General features: G+C 36.4%; 1 protein-coding gene across 7 annotated transcripts in view; it reads right to left on the reverse strand.

The window, feature by feature from the left end:
• LOC129397422 (ATP synthase subunit a-like) overlaps nucleotides 1-25,753 on the reverse strand; it is a 903,826-nt gene that overhangs the window by 198,556 nt on the left and 679,517 nt on the right. For 3 of the 7 annotated variants that reach the window (XR_010111629.1, XR_010111626.1, XR_010111625.1), the window contains exon 2: nucleotides 5,704-5,814. The exons of the other annotated variants lie outside the window; for them this stretch is intronic. The gene's annotated coding sequence lies outside the window, so the exon portion shown is untranslated. The remainder of the gene's footprint in view (nucleotides 1-5,703; nucleotides 5,815-25,753) is intronic. 7 annotated transcript variants of the gene reach the window in all.

Genomic DNA, 25,753 nt, shown 5'->3' on the forward strand with positions numbered 1-25,753 from the left:
TGAAGAGTTTATTAGATAAAAGCACTTACTAAATTAACTTTGGCCCAAAGTGGCCCTGTACATAGTGAACTGTACCCTAGCTTGATGTGTAAACAAGTTGCAACTTAACCTAGAAGTATACACCTTCTTAATCAAGCAGCTGAGTTCCAGGAAAGCTGCCAAATTATGCCCAAATAAGGCAAATGCCTGACTGTACCAATCAGGTAATCACTGTCTCTCATTTTCTGTTTTCTGGTTATAAATATAGCTTAACACATAGGAGGTTGGGGGCATTTCTGAATCATCGTGGGTCTTAGGTGGTGCCCAGTTCTTGAAACTTTTCTTGCTTAAATTAACTTTGTTAAATTCAACCAGTCTTAGGGATTTTTTTTCTTCAAACTGAGCACAATAAATCAATTCTATATGTTTTTATTACTCCTTTTTTAGACATTCCATTTTTATTGTGAATAAATTGATTTCTACCTAACTGGACTTCCATTAAAGAAAATATGAGAGAGGAAGAGAGAGAAACAAAAAACATTGCATCCTATATAATTCTTTTTAAAATGAGTAGAGACTTAACAGATGGGAAAAGTGTATTCAGAGAAATTAACAGCATTTTAACTGCAAGGACCTGGCAGGTATTGTGGGAGAGTGAAAGGATACTTAACAGCTTCTGCCCTCTCTGAGCTACTATATCATGATTCTAACACTGTAGGTGTTTGTTATTTTACAGCATCTTTAAACAAGAACAAAATATGCAGTTGCAGAAGGCTGTAACAACATTCTGTAAAGGGATCCACACCGAGTGGTATTTCTTCAAGATGATCCCCATTTTAAACCATTTGCAATTGCATTTCTTGTCAGAACTCTCCACTCCTCAACATTGAGGTCAGCTTCCTGAGGCTTCCGCCAACCACCATTTGCAGTGTATCCTCAGACATTTGCTCTGGTACTCTCTGATTTCCTCTTTTATTTTCCTTAGAATATTTGTCACTATCTAGATCATTTTATTCATTCACTCATTCATTCATTCATTCATGTCCTTGTATACTGGAGAATGTAAGCTTTCTGAGGTTAGGGCTTTCTCAGTCTATCACTCTTATCACCGGGGAATTATAACATTTTCTCGTACTTTGGAAGTGCTACAAAGTTATTTATGTGAAAGCCAGAATGAAGTTTTGACCACTTATAGTGGATTCTGATGCTGCCTCCTGTAATTCCTCAGTAAGAAACTGTTTATGAGCCTTAATCAATTTCCTAAGGACAGTTTGTCAAATCAGAGCCATCTTCTGTGTGGAGTACTTCCTACTGCTCCCACTATTCTAGTGGGTTCTGAATGCCGTTTTTGTGCCCCAGGGCCCTAATCACCCTAAAGTGATATTCTATTATGTTTATTAAGTGCTTTTTTAGTCTGAAAATGGTAGAGTTATATTACAACTCAGTTTCTCTAATAAAGAAACTTGTCTGCTTTATCTGTATGCTTCCTCAATGAGACTAGCTTAAGAATCTTCTGGGAAAAAAAGTCTCTCTTTGTTTTCAGTCACACTGAAATTTAATGCTTGCCAAGCAGTTTATCTGTTTTATAGCAATAGCTTAGGATGCTACTGGTTAATCATTTTGTGTTCAACATCGTGTTCATTACACATGCATGTGAAAAAATACCTGACTCATATGTTACAAGCTGTTAGCTCCTGGACTGACCTTCCCCCGAGACTTGTGTACCCACCACCCACTGTTGAGCTGTAAAGTGTTTAAATTTTAGGTCTTTTTCAGCCTTTGAAAATGGGGAGCTTGCATATAAAATTCAACATAACAAGCTTCTCTTAAAAATCTAAAGTTCTGGGGGGAAATAGGCCTATGTTCCTACATGTTAATGATCTGCTTGGGCTGGTAGTAACTGCTCACTTTGGGTGGTCATGAAGACCCCAGTAGGCCAACTTCTCAACCGTTCCTGTTGCTCCTCCCCAAATGAAATCTAGCGTCCGTCCCTTTCATCATCATAGATCTGTGTTCTTCCAGTTATTTTGACTGCTTGAGCTCTGGAGGATCTAAATTTTGGGTCATGTCCTAAAAAATTTAGTAAAGCTAATATAATTTTATATTTCACTTAAAAAGTCAACTATAACAACACTAAATATTAGTAATATATTTATTGTATTATTCATAAGCCATTTAGAAAAAAAAATTGTGGGATAGACTGGTCTCTGCAGAAGACCACCTCTGCAGGGGAAAATATTACTTACATAGGCGTAGGAACTGTTTTGCTCAAAAAACAAAATCAGGTTATATTGAATAAAGGCATAGCTTCACTCATAGAGTTAAAGGAGTAGCATGTTTTCTCCCAATACATTCAAATCATAGCCTGTTGAAGAAGACGGAGCTTGTTTTGAATCCTTACTTTCCTTTTACCCTCTTTGAGACTTTGACAAGTCACTCAAACTCTATGAATATCAGATCTTTCATTTGTGGGTTAGTAACATGTGTATGTACTTCTATGAGAGCCAATAAGGAAAAATGCCAATATATATAAAGTGCTTAGTCGTGTATCTAGCCAAAATCCAGATGGTTCTTGATTAGTAATGGTTTGACTTAATTTTTCAAATTTATGTTCAATATATTGGACATAACCCCATGGTAAATCAAGAGACATCTGGACTTAATGATGGTCCCACTTAAGATTTTTCAACTTCGTGATGGCTTTATCAGGGTAGTAAACACACTTTTAACTTATGATATGTTTAACTTATGATAAGTTTATCAGGCTGTAGCCCCATCATAAGTATAGGAGCATCTGCAGTCTGTCCTCTGTATTTTAGTCTTCACCATATCCCCGTTTTCTAAATGTCATCCTATTTAGAAAGCATCCAAGCTGATGCCAGGATAAAAAGCGAATTTTAAAAAGCCAATTTTATGTATTTAAACTTTTTTTTGGTCTAAAGACAAGGTAATATTGAAACTGGTCCAACTGTCCCATATAACTGATGTTTACTGTTTTTGTTTTTTGTTTTGTTTTGTTTTTGTTGGGGGTTGGGTTTTTGGGTTTTTTGGATAAACACAGAAATTAACCCCACTGGTCTGAAAGCTTGAAATTTATATTTGTCTTACCTGAGTTCTTTCCTCAGGAAACCAACCCTCAGGCCCCCTAGATAGTATCAAGAAACTGAAATTCACCAGATCACTACATCAGGACAATGAGATTCCAGACCTATCGTGATTCCTGTTTACCAACTCCTCTTCCTTATCCCTCCCTAATGCCTCTTTTCCCACAGGTACTTACATTTCTTCCCTGCTGTATAAATCTCTAGTTTTAGTCAGTTGAGGAGATGGATTTAAGAATCACACCTCATTTCCTTGTCTGCAACACCTGTATAAAGCTCTCCTCCCTGGCTCAGTGATCGACTTCCTGTGCTGCAAGCAGCAGGACCTAGACCGAGCTCCTGGCATTCAGGTAACAATATCAGTACCGAAACACAAATACGTACAGTCATTTATACCAAATATGTACCAAAAACATACCAAGGTGAAATATTGTTTATGGTTCTCATATTGCTGGATTTCATGAAACAACATTTTTGAAAGATTAAACAGAATTTTTTTCTTTTCTTTCTGAGCAAGAACATTCACACACAGTAAAACAAAAGGGTTGTCATTCATTATTACCAACATTTTATATAAGAAATGATATTTTAATAACCCCCAAAAGGTAAAAAAGACCCAATCTGAAAATGAGACAGCTTTGTAAGTTCAATCAATTTAACCTAGTGACAAACTTTCCAGATGGTTCTAATTATTCTTATTTTTCTATGACTGTAAAAACATTGTTAGAACCTAGAGTCAGACAGTAGATCAGTGTTTGAGAACCATTTGTGCAGGCTACACTTAAAGTTCTTGTTTCAATAGCCAACCCTACTGATGTATATTTAATTTATATTTGGAAAAATTAACTTGACCTAATTAGATGATTATGTCCCTCAAACAATCACACAGTCCTTCACCACTGAGATTAAGTGAATGTTCATAAATTTCTGTGCTTAAAACTAAAACCACCATGAGATACCTTACTCCTACAAGAATGGCCATAACTAAAAAATAAAAAAAATAGATGTTGGCATGGATGTGGTGAAAAGGGAACACTTTTACACTGCTGGTGGGAATGTAAACTAGTACAACCAGGATGAAAAACAGTATGGAGATTCCTAAAAGAACTAAAAGGAGATCTACTCTTTGATCCAGCAATCCCACTACTGGGTATCTTCCTAGAGGAAAAGAAGTCATTATATGAAAAATACCCTGCACATGCATGTTTATAGCAGCACAATTCACAATTGCAAAAATATTGAACCAGCCCAAATGCCCATCAATCAAATGGGTAAAGAAAATTATACATATATACATATGTGTGTGTGTGTGTGTAGTGTGTATGTATGTTTCCTTCAGCCAAGGAAATGAGACATCATTCTTAAATCCATCTCCTCAACTGACTAGAATTAGAGGTTTATACAGCAGGGAAGAAATGTAAGTACACACACACACACACATACACACCATGGAATACTACTCAGACATAAAAGGGGAAAAATCATGTCTTTTGCAGAAATTTGGATGGAGTCAGTGACCATTATTCTAAGTGAAGTAACTCAGAAATGGAAAATCAAATACCATATGTTCTAACTTAGAAGTGCGAGGTAAGCTATGAGGATGCAGACATATACACAGTGATATAATGAACTTTGGCAACGTGAGGTTGGGGGATGAGAAGTGGGTAAGGGATAAAAGACTACCAGAGTACACTGCTCAGGTGACAGTGCACGAAAATCTCAGAATTCACCACTAAACAACTCATCCATGTAACCTAAAACCACCTTAACCCCCAAAACTATTGAAATTAAAAAAAATATTCTGTGCTTGATGGGTTGGATCGGGGAAGGAAAGAGATATGGTATGTCTTCCCTCCCAGGTCCTTTCTGGGTTATCTTAATGGGTTATCTTGGGAATGAGGCTTGAGGAAAACACTTTTAAAAAGGGGGCATGATCCACTGACTTTTTTTTTTTAATGCCTTTCTTTTTTTAACTGCTTAGAATAAAATTATGGCTGTGGAGCATATATTATAAGATGCTGAGTCAAAGACCCCCAAAATCACAAATCCTTAGCCCTGACATGCTTGAGATGCTGAACCAGTACTAATAATTGCCTAGGCTATGTTTGCTTATAATGTGAGAAACATATATTGTTTTATGCTAATGCTGTTGTAGTCAAATCTCCTCCTTGCAGCCAGACTCAATCCCTAACTCACACAAATATAATAAATAGAAAAACAAAGAAATATAATTTCCTCAGTAGGAAAATATTTTTAAAAAAGCAATGGGAAGACTATATTACTTCGCATCTTAAAGACTGGTGGATAATTACATTTGTGTCATAGGTCAATTTGTTTTGTGAGACATTTAAAAGTACAGTCTGGATGAGCTCATTATTTGTCATTTCATATATAAGAGTTAGACAAAAAGGCATGCTTTTTACATGGGCTATGAGTTGAATTGTGTCTCCTACCAAAAGACATATTGAAGTCCTAACCTCTACTACCTGAGAATGTGACCTTATTTGGAACTTGGATCCTTTCAGAGGTAATTAGTTAAATTAAGAAAAGGTCATTCTGGAGTAGGATAATCCTTAATGCAATAGGACTGATATCCTTATAAGAAAAGAAAAAAGAGACTCACAAGATCAATGGCCACCATCAGAAGCCAGTAAGGGGCAAGGCAGGATTCCATGCAGAGTCTCAGGGGAAGTGCAAGTCTGCTGATGCCTTGCTTTTGGAGTAGACTCCAGAACTGTAAAAGAATAAATTTCTGTTGTATTAGGCCACGAGTTTGTGGTACTACATTAGAGAAACCCTAGAAGATAAATACAACACAAAAACCAAAATATTTATATTCTAAAATGTATTTTAAGAGTTGCAATTAAGAGTATTATGAGTCTAATTTGAATAACTTTTCTGGTTATAGATTTTCTGATTTTTTTTGTCTTACATGGTATAGAGACACTAAAAGAAAAAAATAAAAACTGCCTACAATCTCAATATGCACAAAAGTCACTAACATTTTACAGTATTTGCTTTCAATATTTTGTGTACAAAATTTGTATATGATAATTTTAGGAATGTGTATATGACTGCCCATTTGTGTATTATGTGGGTGAAAGAAAAAGAAAGACATCGTGTAAATAATGTATTACATTCCTCTCTCACTCTTTTGTCCCTTTCTCCTATAAATATTCAGAGAACACTGTGAATGCCCAGGCATTCTCCTGGGTACTAGGAATACAGTGGTGAATATATCAGGCAACATGTATTGTTTTGATATGTTTTGCAATTTAATTCCTTATATGAAAGACACAGGCTGGCATTTCCAAAACAGTGTTAAAACGGAGTGGCACAGGTTGTTATGGGAGAACATACACTGGTACCAAGTCCCCATAGGAAAATTTGAGAAATATTTTTGGGAGGAAATCAAGCCTCAGCTGATGTCAGATTGATGAGCAGCAGTTGGCCAGGGAGAAAGAAGCAAAAGTGTTCCAAGCAGATGGAGAAGCTTAGACAAAGACTTGTGGGCAGCAGAGACAGGACATATTTGAGGAACATAAAGAAGCTCAGCATTTCCAGAATATGAGTAGAAGGGGGAGCAGTGGCAAGAGATGAGGTATGCAAGGGCCAGGCCATGCAGGGGCTTCTAAATGCTATTTTAAAGTTGGATTATCTTAATACTGTGAGACAGGAAAAAGTTCATGTAGATGAAATTAAATGATCAGATTTGCATTTCAGGGAGATCTGTTGGATAACGTGGGGAGTTATTGAAAAAGAGGAAGGCAGCTGACATGGCCTGTGGGAAAGATGATAGCATCCTTAAATGTGGCATCAATAGGAGAAAAGAGAAAGTAGTTGACATTGGCATAACAAACTTATTAACTAACTAAAAACACAGTGAGGGCAAGAGAATGATGAGGGTTAATCCCAGATTTCTGGCCTGGCCTACTTCTGTTTATTTATTTATTTTTTATTTTTTATTTTTCTTTCTTGAGATGGAGTCTCGCTCTGTGGCCCAGGCTGGAGTGCAGTGGCACAATCCTGGCCCACTGCAACCTCCGTCTCCTGGGTTCAAGCGATTCTCCTGCCTTGGCCTCCCGAGTAGCTGGGATTACAGGAGCCCACCACCACATCCAGCTAAGTTTTATATTTTTATTAGAGATGGGGTTTCATCATGTTGGCCAGGCTGGTCTCGAACTCCTGACCTCTTGATCTGCCCACCTTGGCCTCCCAAAGTGCTGGGATTATAGGCATGAGCCACCACTGGCCTGGCCTACTTCTTGATAAGTCGTGAGAAGGCATAGAAGACACAGGAAGAAGAGAAAGTTTAGGGTGAGTGAGACAACAGAGATAATGAATATTTGACATTTTGAATTTGAAGTGACTTCCAGGCATCTATATGGGTAGACACTTAGGGAATATGGCTAACCCATAATAAAGAATTTTGAGCCAGAGATTAGCATTTTGGACTTGTCAGTAATATTTGACAGTGTTGAAGCTTTGAGACTAGATAAGAGTGTACGTTGAGAATATTGGGACTGAAAAGAAAACGATTGACTGAATTTGGAAAAGCACCCAGATTTCAAGGGCGGGCAGAGTGAGTGAACTTACACCAGGAACAGCAAAGCAGAAACCAGAACAGAGAAGGAATCAGGAGTCTTTGATGTTACAGAAGTCAAGTGGAGATTGCATGTCATGGAGGATATCATCATATGGTTGTAATGATTCAAACAATTTAGTTCTGAAATAAGACTTGGAAGATCAATGGAAATTGCAGTGAGTCTAGAAAGAAATATATAAATATATATGGGAATGTACTTTATGACAAAAGCAACCATTTAAATTGGTGGCAGAGGAGCTGGATTATTTATAATAGTAAATGATATTGGGTCAAGTAACTAGTTGTATGGGAATATGTATATAGGACATAATTTTTCTTCTTTTCTTATGCTAATACAATTTCCAGATGCACCAGAAATGTACATAATTACAAAGTAAGGTGTCAAAGTACTTTAAAGTCATACTAGTGAATTTTTTAAACAGTGTTGGAATAGGAAAAGCCATTTTACATATGACATGAAGGCCAGGAACCATAAAGTAAAAGATGCATACATATAGGTAAATACAAACTTAAAACGTATCTATAGAAAAAATGACACAAAATGCAGATCAACAAAATATGAAGGAAACCTTACAATATATTTGGAAAAGGACTACTATCACTCCTGTACATGAGGCTTTAAAGAGCTAGTAATAGTAGTGTTTGCCATTATTATTATTTATTATTTTCATTTTCTTTCCAGTACAGCTTTAAGTCCCTTGTCATCATTTTAACATATCTCTCACACTCAGAAGCATCTTCAACACATTTGCTTTTTCCTGTCCCACATTCTTGGACTTTTGAATAAATATAATAGTCTGTATTTCAAAGGCATTTTATAAACTAATGTACATATTTTTAAAGCCCTCAGAAACTACATTTCAATATTCTATGTAATTCAAACCATGCCTGAGTCAAGAATTTTCTTACTCTGAATCACATAGTAAGATAAAGATGGGATTTTCCAGCATGCTACATTTTATGGATAGATACCAAGATCAGTTAGTTTGAATTATTCCTGCACATGAAACATTCTCAGGAGTAACTTAGGCACTTAGAGTGAATAAACTTTGGTTCTGAAAGAGTTAATACAGCTCCTTAACTTTCCCACCATTGTTTTCATGTATTACTGGAATTAGACGTCATATATAATATGTATTCATTGTAAAAAGTCTCTCTCTTACAAAAGGAACTAGTGTAATTCAAGAAACCATTTTAAACTAATATGTATTTCATGATTTCCAGTTTATTGCATGCTTAAAAATATTGTACTGTTTGAATCTCACAACAATCTTTTGAATAATGAGAATATAATTTTGTAAGATCCCCATTTTATACATGAAGCTGGTAAGGTTAACATAAATGATATAAATTGCTAAAGGACATTCAGCAAGAAAAACTTCAAGCCTAGCACTGTAGCCTGTTTCATTATTTTTATTCTATTTATGTTTAATTGTTTATAATATATTTTTTGATCCCATGGTTGTTATTACCTTTGTCCTTACAAGAGAAAGAAGCAAAGAGAGTTAAGCTACATTATTGGTCACAAGATATTGTATCAGAAGAGAGAATCTAATAGCATTACAGGGTCATTGCTTTCTAATCATAAAATACAAATAGCATAGAATCTCTAATTTAGAAACATATTGATTATATGTACTAAGATCATGGTTGCTTTTAGCAAATATTACCAATCCAAAGTTGAGGGAATTTTGAAGGACTGTTTCACAGTGATCAGAGGTATACTTGGAAGCTCTAATTCCTACTGCTAAGAAGGTAAGACACTCATCCTCTTTTCAAGCCCATGGTTTCCTAACACATCCTAAGCATAGTTAATGATTTTTTCTCAAACGTGACCATGTTGGCCTCTTTGACTGTAGAAATCACAGAGGAAATTCATTACCTTTAGGAACTTGTCTTTTCTTTACATTTCTTTTTTAAAAAAAGAAGAAATACCAACCATGGTGTAGGTCATGCTGATGGAACAGCTAAAGAGCTTTATCCCCTCCCTGAAGAAGCTCACAGTGGAATGAAAGCCATCAGGCGGGCCAATCAACAAGGATGGTAAATGCACGTGTACATCAAGGAATGCATTACTAAAACAAATAGCACTAAGCAATCTCTTATAAATTCTCCCAAACCTAGCAGTGTTCAAAGTTCAATTATTACTGTGGACAAGACTTCCATGCTAAAGTGAATCTAGAATTTCACCTAATTTTCTTCCTTACTCATTTCATAATTTCCACTCTATATTTTAATTTATTCTCTTTTCCCCTTAGCAGAAATGTACATATTAAACTACTAGATAGATAACTGGTTAAAGTAGAATTGTAGCCTTTTTTTCACAACACGTAATTTTGGGTAAATCCAAACCAACGCAACAGCAATTTTTAGAAAAAAGCCACAACGGACACTATACCTACCCACAATAGATAGTTATTCTCTATCTGCCTGAGAACGTGTGTTTGTTATAATCACTTCATGACAAGAACAACAAATGAGTCTCCCAAGGCTGCCAAGCCTAGAGCTGTCAGCCGGATCTACAAAAACAGAGCCTCCGTATTTGTGGCTTTCTGACTGACAGCCATGTTTTCAACACTTCTGGTGATCAGCTGGGTTCAGTGTCACCTACTATGTGATTTGTAATTTAAGTTCCCAAGTAATTAGAGCCTAATATTACTCCTTAAACATTTCCCATTCTCCTTTTTAACTTGTTTATCTACCTGTTCTTGAAAATAGCTTTTCTTCCTAAAATAACCTTTTAGCTTCACTTGAAATAAAGGTTGAGTAGTAATGAATTAGTCAGGGCTGTTTACTAACCTTCACAGCTCACTGAAGGTCTTTGGTAACAGAGGTATAGCTAAATAGCTAAATATAAGTAGGGGACAGTGAATATGTGTGCATGCCTATATTTGTTTTTTAGCTGCTTTTTTTCGCTGGTGCAGAACAAGTGCAACATGAATCAGAAAAAAAAAAAAAGGAAATCACAAAGACTTTGAGAAGATAATATGCTGCGGCTGATGAAACATAAAAACTTACCTGCCAAGCCACTGACAGTCTATTCTCCTTTCTCCTCTGATGCTTTGCTCTGCAAAGTGTCAGGGCAGCGACTGAAGCAGAGAAGCAGCAGCTTGTTTTCCCTTCACATTAATTTTATCTTCCTAAAACTTAACCACTTATCTTCTAAACTATTTTATCACTCACTTCCCCTCCAACACACACTAAATGCTCTAAAGCTATGTTATCCTCAGAAGCCCTTTCCCTTGTGTCAGGCCCAGTTTTTTTTTGATGAAAACTTTTAAGGATGGCAACCAATGGTTATATAAGAATCTTCCCAATTCAGAATTCAACCAAAAATTTCAGGGTGCTTTACTCTGAAAAATAAAGATAAACGAGGTAAATGTTAAGACACATCTAATTTAGGCTGTGATGAACAGTACAACTGGTCGATTAGATTGGCAAACTATATACCATGACCATATATCTTATACAAAACAAACTATATGTTTGTATGTATGTATATGTGTGTGTGTGCACATGTGTGTGTGTGTGCATACTCTGAAATAACATACACAAATAGGCCAACAAAGGTTAGCTGTCCAATGGAGTGGGAGCATGTAAAGAATAATTTTTTGACAATATAATGAATTTTATATTGTGCTTCAACTCATATATTATGTATGAATCGTGTTTTCAAAGAAGCATAGGTTAGTTAATTTTTTTATTAAAAAAAGAAATTTAAGGATATGGAATTACATAACCCAAGTTGAATGTATTAGTACATAATTTTTTTTTTCAGTTTATCTGACCAGAATTCCTGACCCTCAGACTTGCTACAGGCAAAATTTCCAAATAGAAACTGTATTTCAAAAATAATGACAAGGATTAAAGTTTAGAATAGAAATATTTTTATCAATTCTAATAACACATGAAATGGTTAACAAAGCATATTGCTTCCATCTAATACACAGCAAACCTCTAAGTGAAAGGAAAAAAAGACTTTCAGATATAAAAAAACGTAGGAGAGAGAAGTAAAGGTCTTTTAGAATTTTCAGGAATTCAGTCACTCTATTAGAGATCTGAGGCCTCTGTGCAGAATACACTTGCTCCCTTCCCCATCTAAATTGTACTTATACTTAGCTTTAAAAAAACTTCAACAAATAATAATTATATTTATGGGGTACAATAGGATGTTTTGATATATGTTTACATTGTGTAGTGGCTAAGCTAATTAACATACACATCACCTCACATACTTATTTTTTGTGGTGAGAACATTTAAACTCTACTCTTTTAGCAAATTTGAAATTATACAGTATTGTTAACTATAGTCATCAAGCTGTGCAATAGATCTCGCAAATTTCTTCCTCCTGTCTAACTATAATTTTGTACCTTTTGAAAAACATCTCCCCTTTCCCCATCCTACCAGCCCCACGTTCTCTGGTGACTACCATTCTATTGTCTATTCCAATGAGTTTGACTTTTTTAGATAACACTTAGCTTAATTCAGGGTTTTTAGCCTGGAGCTCATGGTTCCCCAAAGCATCACTTCATAGAGAGAATTCAGAGAGTCTGTGAACTTGGGTAAGCAAAAAGTTATTTCTTTATTTTCATCTAAATCTACCTGAAAGTTAACATTTCTTCAATTACAAATGTCAACATCAACCACTGTTGCATCAGCAATACCAGCAACTTTGCCACCAAAAAAAGATACCACAGGTATTTTTACATCATCTTTCAATTGTTGCATAGATCTCAAAATGCTACTAATATTTACACATATTACCACCTCAGAACTACACTGGTTGTTATGTCTGTTGCTAGATCTTGTTTGTAATGCTTTAATAAAGCAGCACAAATTTGTTTTTAAAAATGTTTTGACAACTGTATTTTATTATTCTTGATTTCCTTGAAAATTCATGTATTTCATTATATGCATCCAAAGATATTATCCTATGAAAAGACCTATAAGCTTCACCAAATTGCCAAAGAAGTCCATGGCACAAATAAAGTTAAACCCTCTTTTTGCCATTTAGTCTGAAGCAGCCAATTCTCTTTAGATGTCATTCCCCTGTTCCCACGTTGCCCTGTGGGTTCCTCCATCCAAGCCCTTACCACCACATGGTTATCCTCAGTTTCTTGTCTACTGCCCTAATACCTAATACAATGACTGACATAAAACAGATGCACAAGAAAAGATTTTGCAAGTGAAAAGAACCAGCAACATAAAGGAACTGGGTACCCAAGGTAAAGAGAGAATTAATATGTGAAATAATCCACAGCCTTTGCTGGATCCAGTCCCTATCAATATAATTAACAGAACTGAATTCTGACAGTTTGAAACTAGTTTTATTGCCCTAAATATTATACTAAAAATAGAAAATATTTATATTCTCCCCAGTAAACAACATTTTTTCTTATACACATAACATATTATCCTTCTATTATATTTACCATATCGTGCCTTTGGCCAGAGTTGTAAATATATGTATGTATACATATAGACACATACATACATATCTGACTATACATGTGTGCATTTTTCTCAAAGTAGATTATAAACTCCTCTGGTGTAAGTACTAAGGATTATTACACAATTTTTTAAAACCATGTTTTTTTAGTTTAACTGGAGGAGTGACAACCTGCCAGAAGCTGAGCGATGACCTCAACTCAATTTTATAGGTTCTTTTTATACTTAAGTATAACTGAAGATTCTTCTATCTCCCCGCTCACCCTTGACAAGAATTGCCTTTTATGGTCCACAGGGAAGGGAGGCCCTTGTAAAATAAACAAACTTTAAAATATAAAGTGGCCGAACTTAAAAACACTTTTGAAGAACAAAAGAAAAACTAAGAGTTCTGAAGAGAACAAACATATGTTTGTTTGTTAAAGTACAGGAATACTCTTTGTTAAAGGAAGCAAATGAGATACTAACATTGATGAGCTGGAAAAGGGGCTTCAGATTTGTTCAGGGAATACAGTGCTGGTGCATGTGTTAGTTGAATTTTCAGCAGTTAGAACAAAAATTCTATTAATGATTGAGAGGCTATTTTCCTCAACAGGATAATGTCTTTTTTATTTTTAATCACTGAATTCACCAAAATGTTTGATACCATATTTTACACATAGTATGTACTCAGTGTTTGTTAAAATGATTCAATGGTTTATTGTCTGAACCCACTTCTCATCTCCGGTGGTATAAAATGGGACCACATAGTGAAATAAACCTCAGTTACTCTATTTGAGATTCAACTGCTGGGAGACATACTTAATACGTGCAGATTCCATCCACGACTCATAAGACTTTCTGATGAAAAGTCTACATGCATCAGTAAATCTAATCTAAAAAATGGCAAGATCCGTAGGACTACATTCTTCAGATATATATGCAATTATTAACTGTTTTGCAAGAATTATTGCAATTTCTTGTCTTGACAAGTATTGTAGAACATTAAGCTTTTAAATCTTCCTTTACCTGGTAATTCACATCGTTAGCACCACGTTTTCCCAGGCATTGTAATCTAATTTATGTAATAAAATTAGATTACTACCTATTCTACATGGTTCTCAAACGCTCTAATTGGTAAGAAAACTGAAATCAAATTAATAACTTGCATAGAGAAAAGGGGTTTGGACCAGGACTTCCATATCATGGGTTCTAATTAATCAGGTGACCATATGTCTGTGTGCCATGTGTACTGTTAGGTCCCCTTGAATTTCTAAAATGTTTTAAACCTGTGAAGTCCAAAACGGAAGATAAAGTTGTTATGACAGAGTGTCATTTGACTCAGTGCCATCACAGACATCACTTCTAGCTCCTTAAGCAGAACTACTTTTAAGTCTCATTTGATATCATGTCAGGATAGGATCAATAAAGTCCCAGATTATAACCAGTTAACTATTCCTGGATCAATGCTCATTACCAAACAACTCAGTTAAGCTTATTAGAAGACTCAAAGACAGCCAACTCACATGCACTTATATTTTTGAATATGCAAAATAATTTAATTAAATTGTAGTAAGCATGAGAAAAGATGTGACTAAGACACACTACGAAGCATTTATGTTTTAAAAATTATATATGGCCAGGTGCGGTGGCTCACGCCTGTAATCCCAACACTTTGGGAGGCTGAGGCATGTGGATCGCCTGAGGTCAGGAGTTCGAGACCAGCCTGACCAACATGGTGAAACCCCATCTCTACTAAATACAAAAAATTAGCTGGGTGTGATGGCACATGCCTGTAATCCCAGCTACTTGGGAGGCTGAGGCAGGAGAATCGCTTGAACCCGGGAGGCAGAGATTGCAGTGAGCCGAGATTGCACCATAGCCCTCCAGCCTGGGCAACAAGAGTGAAACTCTGTCAAAAAAAAAATTACATATGTGCTTCTGAAAAACAGAAATGTATACCGATTGAACTGGAGCACTAAAATTAAAGACATCCTGCTGTGATTACATTTAAATCTGGGGAGCAGAGAGACATGATGACCATTGAAAAAAAATGCAGCTGGAAGCAAACATCACTGTGCTGATCATGTGAAAACCCGACCCAGGAAGGGCCTGTCAATCATCCTACCTGCACACATGAAAACAGCACTGCCAAGGGAAATCCCTTCTCTCCATTTCAAGGGCTACTATCCCCTAACTTGGTATTTCTCAAACTTTAGTGGGTATAAAAATCAATTTGAGGGTTCATTTTGAGTGTATATTCCTATACCCATTACCAGAGATTCTGATTTGACAAATCTAGAGATTAGGACTTTGACAAAGCTACAGTTCAGTACTCTTCATTAAAAATAAAAATCCTCAGGTTATCATGACATGAGAATTCTGGGGATCATATTTTGAGAAATGCCATTCAAACATATATTGGAAAGAGAGAGGGTGGTGGTGCTGGATATTTCTCTGTGGCTAGGGTGTCCTGTAACCTCTAGGTAATACGTTGCCTCTTTGTCCCCAGCTACTAGGTGCACCTCCACTTTAGTTCTGAAAGTGATTGTCTTTCAGCTCTGAAATATCAAGAACTACTACTTCTTGATCATCCCAGAGATAGGCTGCTGCTTGCTCTGCAAATGCGAATGAATGTGAGCCAAACCACATTTGCCGTATTGCCTCACCCCTTTGTTCTCAACATAATTCCCCTTAAGACTGTGCAGGTTTCAGCAAAGTTAGTGGTAACTAAAGGCAAGTAAAACATAGAAAGGGAGAAACACATTTCATTTGACTGTCTGCCAAACCTAAGCACACAGAACTGATAAATCTTTTAGAAAAGTTATATTTCAGACTCATCCAGATTCTTTGTTTCCCTTTCATTCATGACTGCCTTTTCCAAGTGTATAGGTGCACCTCTTCCCAGGGAAACTATAGCATCTGGTACCTCCCTCCAATATAATGCACTGGGATACCACAATCTTCAAAAGTCCAAAATTTCCAAAGACTGAATCATGACATTAGTGATGACTATGTCTGTGGCATTTGTGTAGTAACTGAATTAAATCGCTTTCTCAATAAATTGCAATCTCTTTGATAGCAAAGATCCCACTCTCTCCCCTTTTAAACCTTGTACCATAGGCTTTCACATGCAATAGTCCTCATAGATGACAGTACAATTCAGTGTCCTGGAGAGTTGACAAACAGAAAAGCCAGGATGGGTTTATCATTATTTATTTAATTTTTCTCTGAAGAACGAATGTTGTCTTATTAGCCCTAGAAAGTTAATGAAGCAGAGTCCTTGGGCATTTCCATCAAGATCACTTCAACACAGCAAATAATGATCCCAAACTACCTCACATAAAATACCAACCATTTTCTAAGGTTTTGGCTAAATTGTAGAAATAATTGAGTGAGTTAAATGCTACTTTTAAGTGTTATGTACTCACTTGGAATTTACAAGGAGTCTCAGATAACTAAAAGTGCAGGAAGAACAAGTAAATCCCCTTAAAGAACATTGAATCCTATTACTACCAGAGAAACTACTGATCTCAGCACATTTTAATTCAAACTGGCAGTGTTTGCAGGCCTTGTCACACTAACACTGAAGAGCTATCGTGCAGATATTTTACTCTGACTTCACTATGTAGTCATTGAGAGTCTACTTGGTGAGTAGAATACTGAAAGGAAAGGAAATAATTGCTAATGAGGTGCATATTTCAAGAAGCAATTGCATCATAGACTATTGGAATAAGAGGTTTTGCAATCTAACAAGACTATATGGGATGTAAGGCTTCATCTCACACTGGTAGTGTGAGTCTGGGAAAATACATATTAATAATAGAATTTATTTGAGTATTTTTGGGGTAGGCCTTATGCCAAATTACTTATGTAAGTGATTTGACCTGCTAAAATCAGCTTTCTTATCTGTTAGATAATTTCTAGGAGTTTTTAAATGAGACTATAAACTAGGAAGTGCTAATTATAGCATCTGAAACATAATAGGTACACAATAAATTCTCAGTCCTCTTCTACATTACATAATTTTGTGTCTAATCTATTTCAGTAGGCTTTATGTTTTTAAGGTATATAGACTGCCAGAATTTATTTGTGAGATCATTTTCATACAATGAAACACAAATACTTTGCTTTAGTAAAGTTAATCAAGACGTATGGCTGTATGAGTATGGTGTCAATATCATTTCATTTGGAAGATTCAAATAGGGCCAGTCTCAGAAGTAGATTAAATAGATAGATAGTAACCTGCATGGCATGCTTTTTTTTCTTTGTTTGTTTTGAGACAGAGTCTTGCTCTGTCACCTGGGCTGGAGTGCACTGGTGCGATCTCAGCTCACTGCAACCTCTGCCTCCTGGGTTCGAGAAATTCTCTGCCTCAGCCTCCTGTGTTTTACCCCAAGTCTAATGATACTGCAGAGGTTGCATTATCAACAGTTACCCCTCAGTTGTGGATTAATACGTGGACTCACACTGGCTTTTTGAGCCAATTACCATAGAAAAATACTTGTTATGAAATGCACAGGGCCAGAGTTTCCATTATGGAATCACTGATCTGCAGATTGTTTGCCCGTCTGTTTGAAAATCTTAAGGAATAAAAAATGATTCCAGAAATTTGAACCAAAGCAATTGGGAGAATGGTACTCCCATTTACTGAGAGGTTAACGATCACCAAAGAAGCATCTTTGGTAGATGGTGAGGTAGAAGATGGGACTCAACTCTGGAGGTGGGGCTTGGGCACCAAACCAAATTGAGGACTAGCTAAAATAGGGCCAGGGCAGAAGGAGCTTTCTATAAGACACACCCACCAGTGTGCCATGTCAGTTTACCATTGCCATGACAACACCCAGAAGTTACTGCCTCTTTCCATGGCAACAACCTAATTACATAGAAGTTATTACCTTTTTCTTAAAAATTTCTGCACAAACCATCCCTTAATTTGCATATAATTAAAAATGGGTATAAATATGATGGCAGAATTGCCTCTGAGCTGCTATTTTGGGCACACTGCCTATGGGATAGCCCAACTCCACAAGGAGGCATTCCTCTGCTGCTGCTGTACACGCCACTTCAATAAAAGTTGCTGTTTAACACCACCAGCTCACCCTTGAATTCTTTCCTGGGCAAAGTCAAGAACCCTCCTGAGCTAAGCTCCAATTTTGGGGCTTGCCTGTCCTGCATCAATGCTATGTGTACGGTGGCACAAGGAAGGTTGGAAGCTCACTTTTAGACATGGTAAGTTTGAAATGATTATTAGACATCTAGTTGGAGACAGCGGTTCACCAATTGAACATTCAAATCTACTGTTCAGGGAAAAGGTCTAGCTAGAGATAGAAATCTGGGCGTCATTCATCTATAAACAGTATTTAAAGCCAAGACACTAGATGAGAATGAGATAATAATAAAACATTAAGTGTGGATAGATAAGATAAGCTGTCCAAGGATGGAGTTCTGAGGCACACCAACAATAAGAGATGCAGGTGATGGTCTGGGGTAAGAAACATCCACAAACGAAACCAAGAAGGAGTAGAAAAGGTGGCAAAGTAAAACTAAGGAGAATGTGGTGTCTTGGTTAAAGACCTAAAGCTTTTAAAATATTTCAATTTCATAAATCAAAGTGGATTCAAAATTAGTTCTGTAATAATGTCACTTCCACTATTCGCATCCTGATATTTTGTTGTTGTTGTTGTTTGTTTGTTTTTGTTTTTGTTTTCTTTGAGACAGAATCTCACTCTGTCTCCCAGGCTGGAGTGCAGTGGTGCGATCTCAGCTCACTGCAACTGCTGCCTCCTGGGTTCAAGCAGTTCTCTGCCTCAGTCCCCCGAGTAGCTGGGATTACAGGTGCCTGCTGCCATGCCCGTCTAACTTTGTATTTTTAATAGAGATGGGGTTTCACCATCTTGCCAGGCTGGTCTTGAACTCCTGACCTCTTGATTCACCCGCCTTGGCCTCCCAAAGTGCTGGGATTCAAGGCATGAGCCACCGTGCCTGGCCCTGATATGCTTTTTTTGAGTGAGAAAGAAAAGGACAGAACCACAATTAGCAGGCTAGAAATTATACACAAGCAGCCTGCCTAGTCCATACCACCATGTGTACATGTAATTATTACTGGTAAATGGTTAATAAACTTAACAACTAAAATAACACAAAAAAGCAAACAAAACTATAATGTCAGTTTCTGGGTACCTTACTCCTTATTCCATCCCATATGTTAGTCGTTTTCAAATATGGGAGAAAAAGGCTTTGTCAAAATCTTGATGTATCCATGCAATAAATCACTGGTTAACTAAATCATTAAATAATATTCATGAACAATCTGTTCTGTATGCTGAATTAAGGAAAAACATCGAGAATCTCAGTAGAGATTATTTGGAGGTACCTCACTATCCACGTCTGCTTTAGTTCATCAGTCAGAGCTACATGTATAACATTGTATAACTTCTCAACATGTGTTCTTAAAATATTTCCCAATGTATTAGTGTTATCAGTAAAAAGCTTTCTACTTTATTTTCTTCTCATATCCCATTGTGTTTTATATCCTACATTTGATTATAAATCTTGTTGTCCATACAATCAAAGTCTACTGTATTAGTCTGTTTTCATACCTCTGTAAAGAACTGCCTCAGACTGGGTAATTTATAAAGAGGTTTAACTGACTCACAGTTCTGCATGGCTGAGGGGGCCTCAGGAAACTTACAACCATGGCAGAAAGCAAATGAGAAGCAAGGCAAGTCTTACATAGCAGCAGGAGACAGAGAGTGAAAGGGGGAAGTCCACATTTTTAAAATAACCAGATCTCATGAGAACTCACTATCACGAGAGCAGCAAGGGGGAAGTCTGCCCCCATGATTCAACCACCTCCCACCAGTTCCCTCCCCCGATATGTGGAGATTACAATTTGAGATGATGTTTGGGTAGGGACACAGAGCTAAACCATATCTTCTATTAAGAACCTAACCACTTACTATTCCATCCAGTCCTACCACCTTTATCCAAGGCATTATCATTTCTTTTCCGGATTATTACAAAAACCTCCTAATTGTTCTCCCTAGTTTCCTTTTAAAATGAAAGTTAGATCATAACACTCCTTTGTTTAAAAGTCTCCAAAGTCTTCCCAGAGCATTCAGAATGAAACTCAAGGCCTTCCAGCGGCTTACAAGGTGCCATATACTGTGGTTCTCTGTGACCTCTTGAACTGCATCTGTTATTAGCTGCAATTATAAGGGTCATGTTCCTATTCCTCTAACACCTCAGGTCTCTCCCAACCTAAGTTTTATATTTTTTCTGCCTAATATGCTCCTCTCTAAGATGTTTATATGATCACATCCCATCACTTATTAGGCCTTTTTTCAAATGTAACCTTCTCAATTGAAGCTTTCCCCGATCACCCTGTAGAAAAATGCAACACTCCATACATTCTAGTCACCCACACAAACTTTTTTCTTCATTTTCTTAATATTTATTGGCCTTTAATGAATTTTCCATCTTATTGATGTTGTTTATAATGTCAGTTTCTTCACAGTACAAAATAATTTATTCATGTGATGTCCTATCTTTCTGTTTTGATCACTGTTATCTCCAACATTAAAAAAGTGCCTGGCACATGATAGAAGCTCAAGAGCTGTCAAATGAAAAATGTACTAATTATTACATTTTTGGCCTATTTCACAACTGTTGGTGGAAATTACTGTTCTATATAGAGTTTTCTCATTCATAATAATGATTTGATTCTGTATTTATTTAGCTCTTCTATAATTTCTGTCAGCAATATATTGTAGTTTTTAACGCTGCATATATTTTGCGTAATCTAATTACTTCATATTTATTGATATTATAAATTGTAATTAAAAATTATTTTCTAATTACTCAATGCTAGTACATAGATACAAAGCTTGACTTACATATATTTACATTATATCTTGCAACTTTGCCAAACTCATTTGTTAGTTCCACTAGCTATTTGAAAATCAGGTAACCTGCAAATTTAGTCAGGATTTTCTTGTAAATCTATATGCTTTTGTCCCTACACCCTTTTTTAAGAAAAGTAATATCTTTTTTCCCTTGTTCCAGATCTTAGGTAAAAAAAGCAGTCCTTCTCTATTAAGAACAATGGTAAGTATAGGTGTTTCATAATTGGCCTTTATCAGGTTGAGGGCAAATATAAATTCTATGATTAATTTTCTGGGAGTGATTATAATAAATCAATGCTGAATTTTTTCAAATGATTTTAAACATCCATTGAAACGACTATGTGTTTTTTTTCTTGTTTAATGTGTTATTATTGATTAGTTTGATTAATTGTTTTAAATGTAGAACCAGACTTGCATTCCTGGAATGAACTTTATTTGGGTATTATCCCTCTTATAGATTGCTGAATTTCATTTGCTAATATTTCATTAATTATTTTTACATCAGTGTTCATGAGAGATAATAGTCTAGTTTTCTTGTGATGTCTTTGATTTTGGCAGCAGGGTGCTGGCATTATATGGAAGACTTTGTATAGAGTTGGTATTATTTCTTGTTTAACTGTTTGACAAAATTCACTATTAAAGCTACCTCAGCAATGGATTTGTATGTGGGGAGTGGGGGGACGGAGGGTGGCTTTTACTACAGATTTAATACCATTAGATTTATTAAGATTATTGCTTAAGAGAACTTTCATAATTTGTATCATTCCAGGAATTAGCTAAGTTGGTGAATTTTTGGTCATAGGGATTTTCAGAATACTCTTTTATTTTTATTTTAATTTCTGTAGTATTTATTTTGATGTACCCTTTTTTATTACCGATATTAGTATTTTTTTGTTTTTTTCTTCTGATTTCCCTGGCTATTGATCTCTTCAAAGTATTTGATTATAGTTTTATGGATTATTTCCACTTTTCTTCTGATTTTTATTTTATTGATTTGTGCTATCTTTACTATCAATTTCCTTCTGCTTCCTTGGTGTTTGATTTGTTCTTCTTTTTTCATTTTATAAGATGAAAGCTTAAATCATTGACTTAATACTTTTCTTAATGAACATAAGAATTTAATTCTATACTACTTTAAATGTATCCCACAAATACTATTTTAATTTTCTTTTTTTTTTTTTTTGATTCTGTCCAGTTTTTATTTTTATTTTTATTTTTATTTATTTATTTTTTTCATTATACTTTAAGTTTTAGGGTACATGTGCACATTGTGCAGGTTAGTTACATATGTATACATGTGCCATGCTGGTGCGCTGCACCCACTAACTCGTCATCTAGCATTAGGTATATCTCCCAATGCTTTCCCTCCCCCCTCCCCCCTCCCCACCACAGTCCCCAGAGTATGGTATTCCCCTTCCTGTGTCCATGTGATCTCATTGTTCAATTCCCACCTATGAGTGAGAATATGAGGTGTTTGGTTTTTTGTTCTTGCGATAGTTTACTGAGAATGATGGTTTCCAATTTCATCCATGTCCCTACAAAGGATATGAACTCATCATTTTTTATGGCTGCATAGTATTCCATGGTGTATATGTGCCACATTTTCTTAATCCAGTCTATCATTGTTGGACATTTGGGTTGGTTCCAAGTCTTTGCTATTGTGAATAATGCCGCAATAAACATACGTGTGCATGTGTCTTTATAGCAGCATGATTTATAGTCATTTGGGTATATACCCAGTAATGGGATGGCTGGGTCAAATGGTATTTCTAGTTCTAGATCCCTGAGGAATCGCCACACTGACTTCCACAGTGGTTGAACTAGTTTACAGTCCCACCAACAGTGTAAAAGTGTTCCTATTTCTCCACATCCTCTCCAGCACCTGTTGTTTCCTGACTTTTGAATGATTGCCATTCTAACTGGTGTGAGATGATATCTCATAGTGGTTTTGATTTGCATTTCTCTGATGGCCAGTGATGATGAGCATTTTTTCATGTGTTTTTTGGCTGCATAAATGTCTTCTTTTGAGAAGTGCCTGTTCATGTCCTTCGCCCACTTTTTGATGGGGTTGTTTGTTTTTTTCTTGTAAATTTGTTTGAGTTCACTGTAGATTCTGGATATTAGCCCTTTGTCAGATGAGTAGGTTGCGAAAATTTTCTCCCATGTTGTAGGTTGCCTATTCACTCTGATGGTAGTTTCTTTTGCTGTGCAGAAGCTCTTTAGTTTAATTAGATCCCATTTGTCAATTTTGGCTTTTGTTGCCATTGCTTTTGGTGTTTTGGACATGAAGTCCTTGCCCACGCCTATGTCCTGAATGGTAATGCCTAGGTTTTCTTCTAGGGTTTTTATGGTTTTAGGTCTAACGTTTAAATCTTTAATCCATCTTGAATTGATTTTTGTATAAGGTGTAAGGAAGGGATCCAGTTTCAGCTTTCTACATATGGCTAGCCAGTTTTCCCAGCACCATTTATTAAATAGGGAATCCTTTCCCCATTGCTTGTTTTTCTCAGGTTTGTCAAAGATCAGATAGTTGTAGGTAAGCGGCGTTATTTCTGAGGGCTCTGTTCTGTTCCATTGATCTATATTTCTGTTTTGGTACCAGTACCATGCTGTTTTGGTTACTGTAGCCTTGTAGTATAGTTTGAAGTCAGGTAGTGTGATGCCTCCAGCTTTGTTCTTTTGGCTTAGGATTGACTTGGCGATGCGGGCTCTCTTTTGGTTCCATATGAACTTTAAAGTAGTTTTTTCCAATTCTGTGAAGAAAGTCATTGGTAGCTTGATGGGGATGGCATTGAATCTGTAAATTACCTTGGGCAGTATGGCCATTTTCACGATATTGATTCTTCCTACCCATGAGCAAGGAATGTTCTTCCATTTGTTTGTATCCTCTTTTATTTCCTTGAGCAGTGGTTTGTAGTTCTCCTTGAAGAGGTGCTTCACATCCCTTGTAAGTTGGATTCCTAGGTATTTTATTCTCTTTGAAGCAATTGTGAATGGGAGTTCACTCATGATTTGGCTCTCTGTTTGTCTGTTGTTGGTGTATAAGAATGCTTGTGATTTTTGTACATTGATTTTGTATCCTGAGACTTTGCTGAAGTTGCTTATCAGCTTAAGGAGATTTTGGGCTGAGACAATGGGGTTTTCTAGATAAACAATCATGTCGTCTGCAAACAGGGACAATTTGACTTCCTCTTTTCCTAATTGAATACCCTTTATTTCCTTCTCCTGCCTGATTGCCCTGGCCAGAACTTCCAACACTATGTTGAATAGGAGCGGTGAGAGAGGGCATCCCTGTCTTGTGCCAGTTTTCAAAGGGAATGCTTCCAGTTTTTGCCCATTCAGTATGATATTGGCTGTGGGTTTGTCATAGATAGCTCTTATTATTTTGAAATATGTCCCATCAATACCTAATTTATTGAGAGTTTTTAGCATGAAGGGTTGTTGAATTTTGTCAAAGGCTTTTTCTGCATCTATTGAGATAATCATGTGGTTTTTGTCTTTGGCTCTGTTTATATGCTGGATTACATTTATTGATTTGCGTATGTTGAACCAGCCTTGCATCCCAGGGATGAAGCCCACTTGCTCATGGTAGATAAGCTTTTTGATGTGCTGCTGGATTCGGTTTGCCAGTATTTTATTGAGGATTTTTGCATCAATGTTCATCAAGGATATTGGTCTAAAATTCTCTTTTTTGGTTGTGTCTCTGCCAGGCTTTGGTATCAGAATGATGCTGGCCTCATAAAATGAGTTAGGGAGGATTCCCTCTTTTTCTATTGATTGGAATAGTTTCAGAAGGAATGGTACCAGTTCCTCCTTGTACCTCTGGTAGAATTCGGCTGTGAATCCATCTGGTCCTGGACTCTTTTTGGTTGGTAAACTATTGATTATTGCCACAATTTCAGCTCCTGTTATTGGTCCATTCAGAGATTCAACTTCTTCCTGGTTTAGTCTTGGGAGAGTGTATGTGTCGAGGAATGTATCCATTTCTTCTAGATTTTCTAGTTTATTTGCGTAGAGGTGTTTGTAGTATTCTCTGATGGTAGTTTGTATTTCTGTGGGATCGGTGGTGATATCCCCTTTATCATTTTTTATTGCGTCTATTTGATTCTTCTCTCTTTTTTTCTTTATTAGTCTTGCTAGCGGTCTATCAATTTTGTTGATCCTTTCAAAAAACCAGCTCCTGGATTCATTAATTTTTTGAAGGGTTTTTTGTGTCTCTATTTCCTTCAGTTCTGCTCTGATTTTAGTTATTTCTTGCCTTCTGCTAGCTTTTGAATGTGTTTGCTCTTGCTTTTCTCGTTCTTTTAATTGTGATGTTAGGGTGTCAATTTTGGATCTTTCCTGCTTTCTCTTGTGGGCATTTAGTGCTATAAATTTCCCTCTGCACACTGCTTTGAATGCGTCCCAGAGATTCTGGTATGTTGTGTCTTTGTTCTCGTTGGTTTCAAAGAACATCTTTATTTCTGCCTTCATTTCGTTATGTACCCAGCAGTCATTCAGGAGCAGGTTGTTCAGTTTCCATGTAGTTGAGCGGCTTTGAGTGAGATTCTTAATCCTGAGTTCTAGTTTGATTGCACTGTGGTCTGAGAGATAGTTTGTTATAATTTCTGTTCTTTTACATTTGCTGAGGAGAGCTTTACTTCCAACTATGTGGTCAATTTTGGAATAGGTGTGGTGTGGTGCTGAAAAAAATGTATATTCTGTTGATTTGGGGTGGAGAGTTCTGTAGATGTCT

This window comes from Pan paniscus, chromosome 2 (assembly GCF_029289425.2).
Source record: "Pan paniscus chromosome 2, NHGRI_mPanPan1-v2.0_pri, whole genome shotgun sequence".
In the NCBI taxonomy this organism is placed as follows: Eukaryota; Metazoa; Chordata; class Mammalia; order Primates; family Hominidae; genus Pan; species Pan paniscus.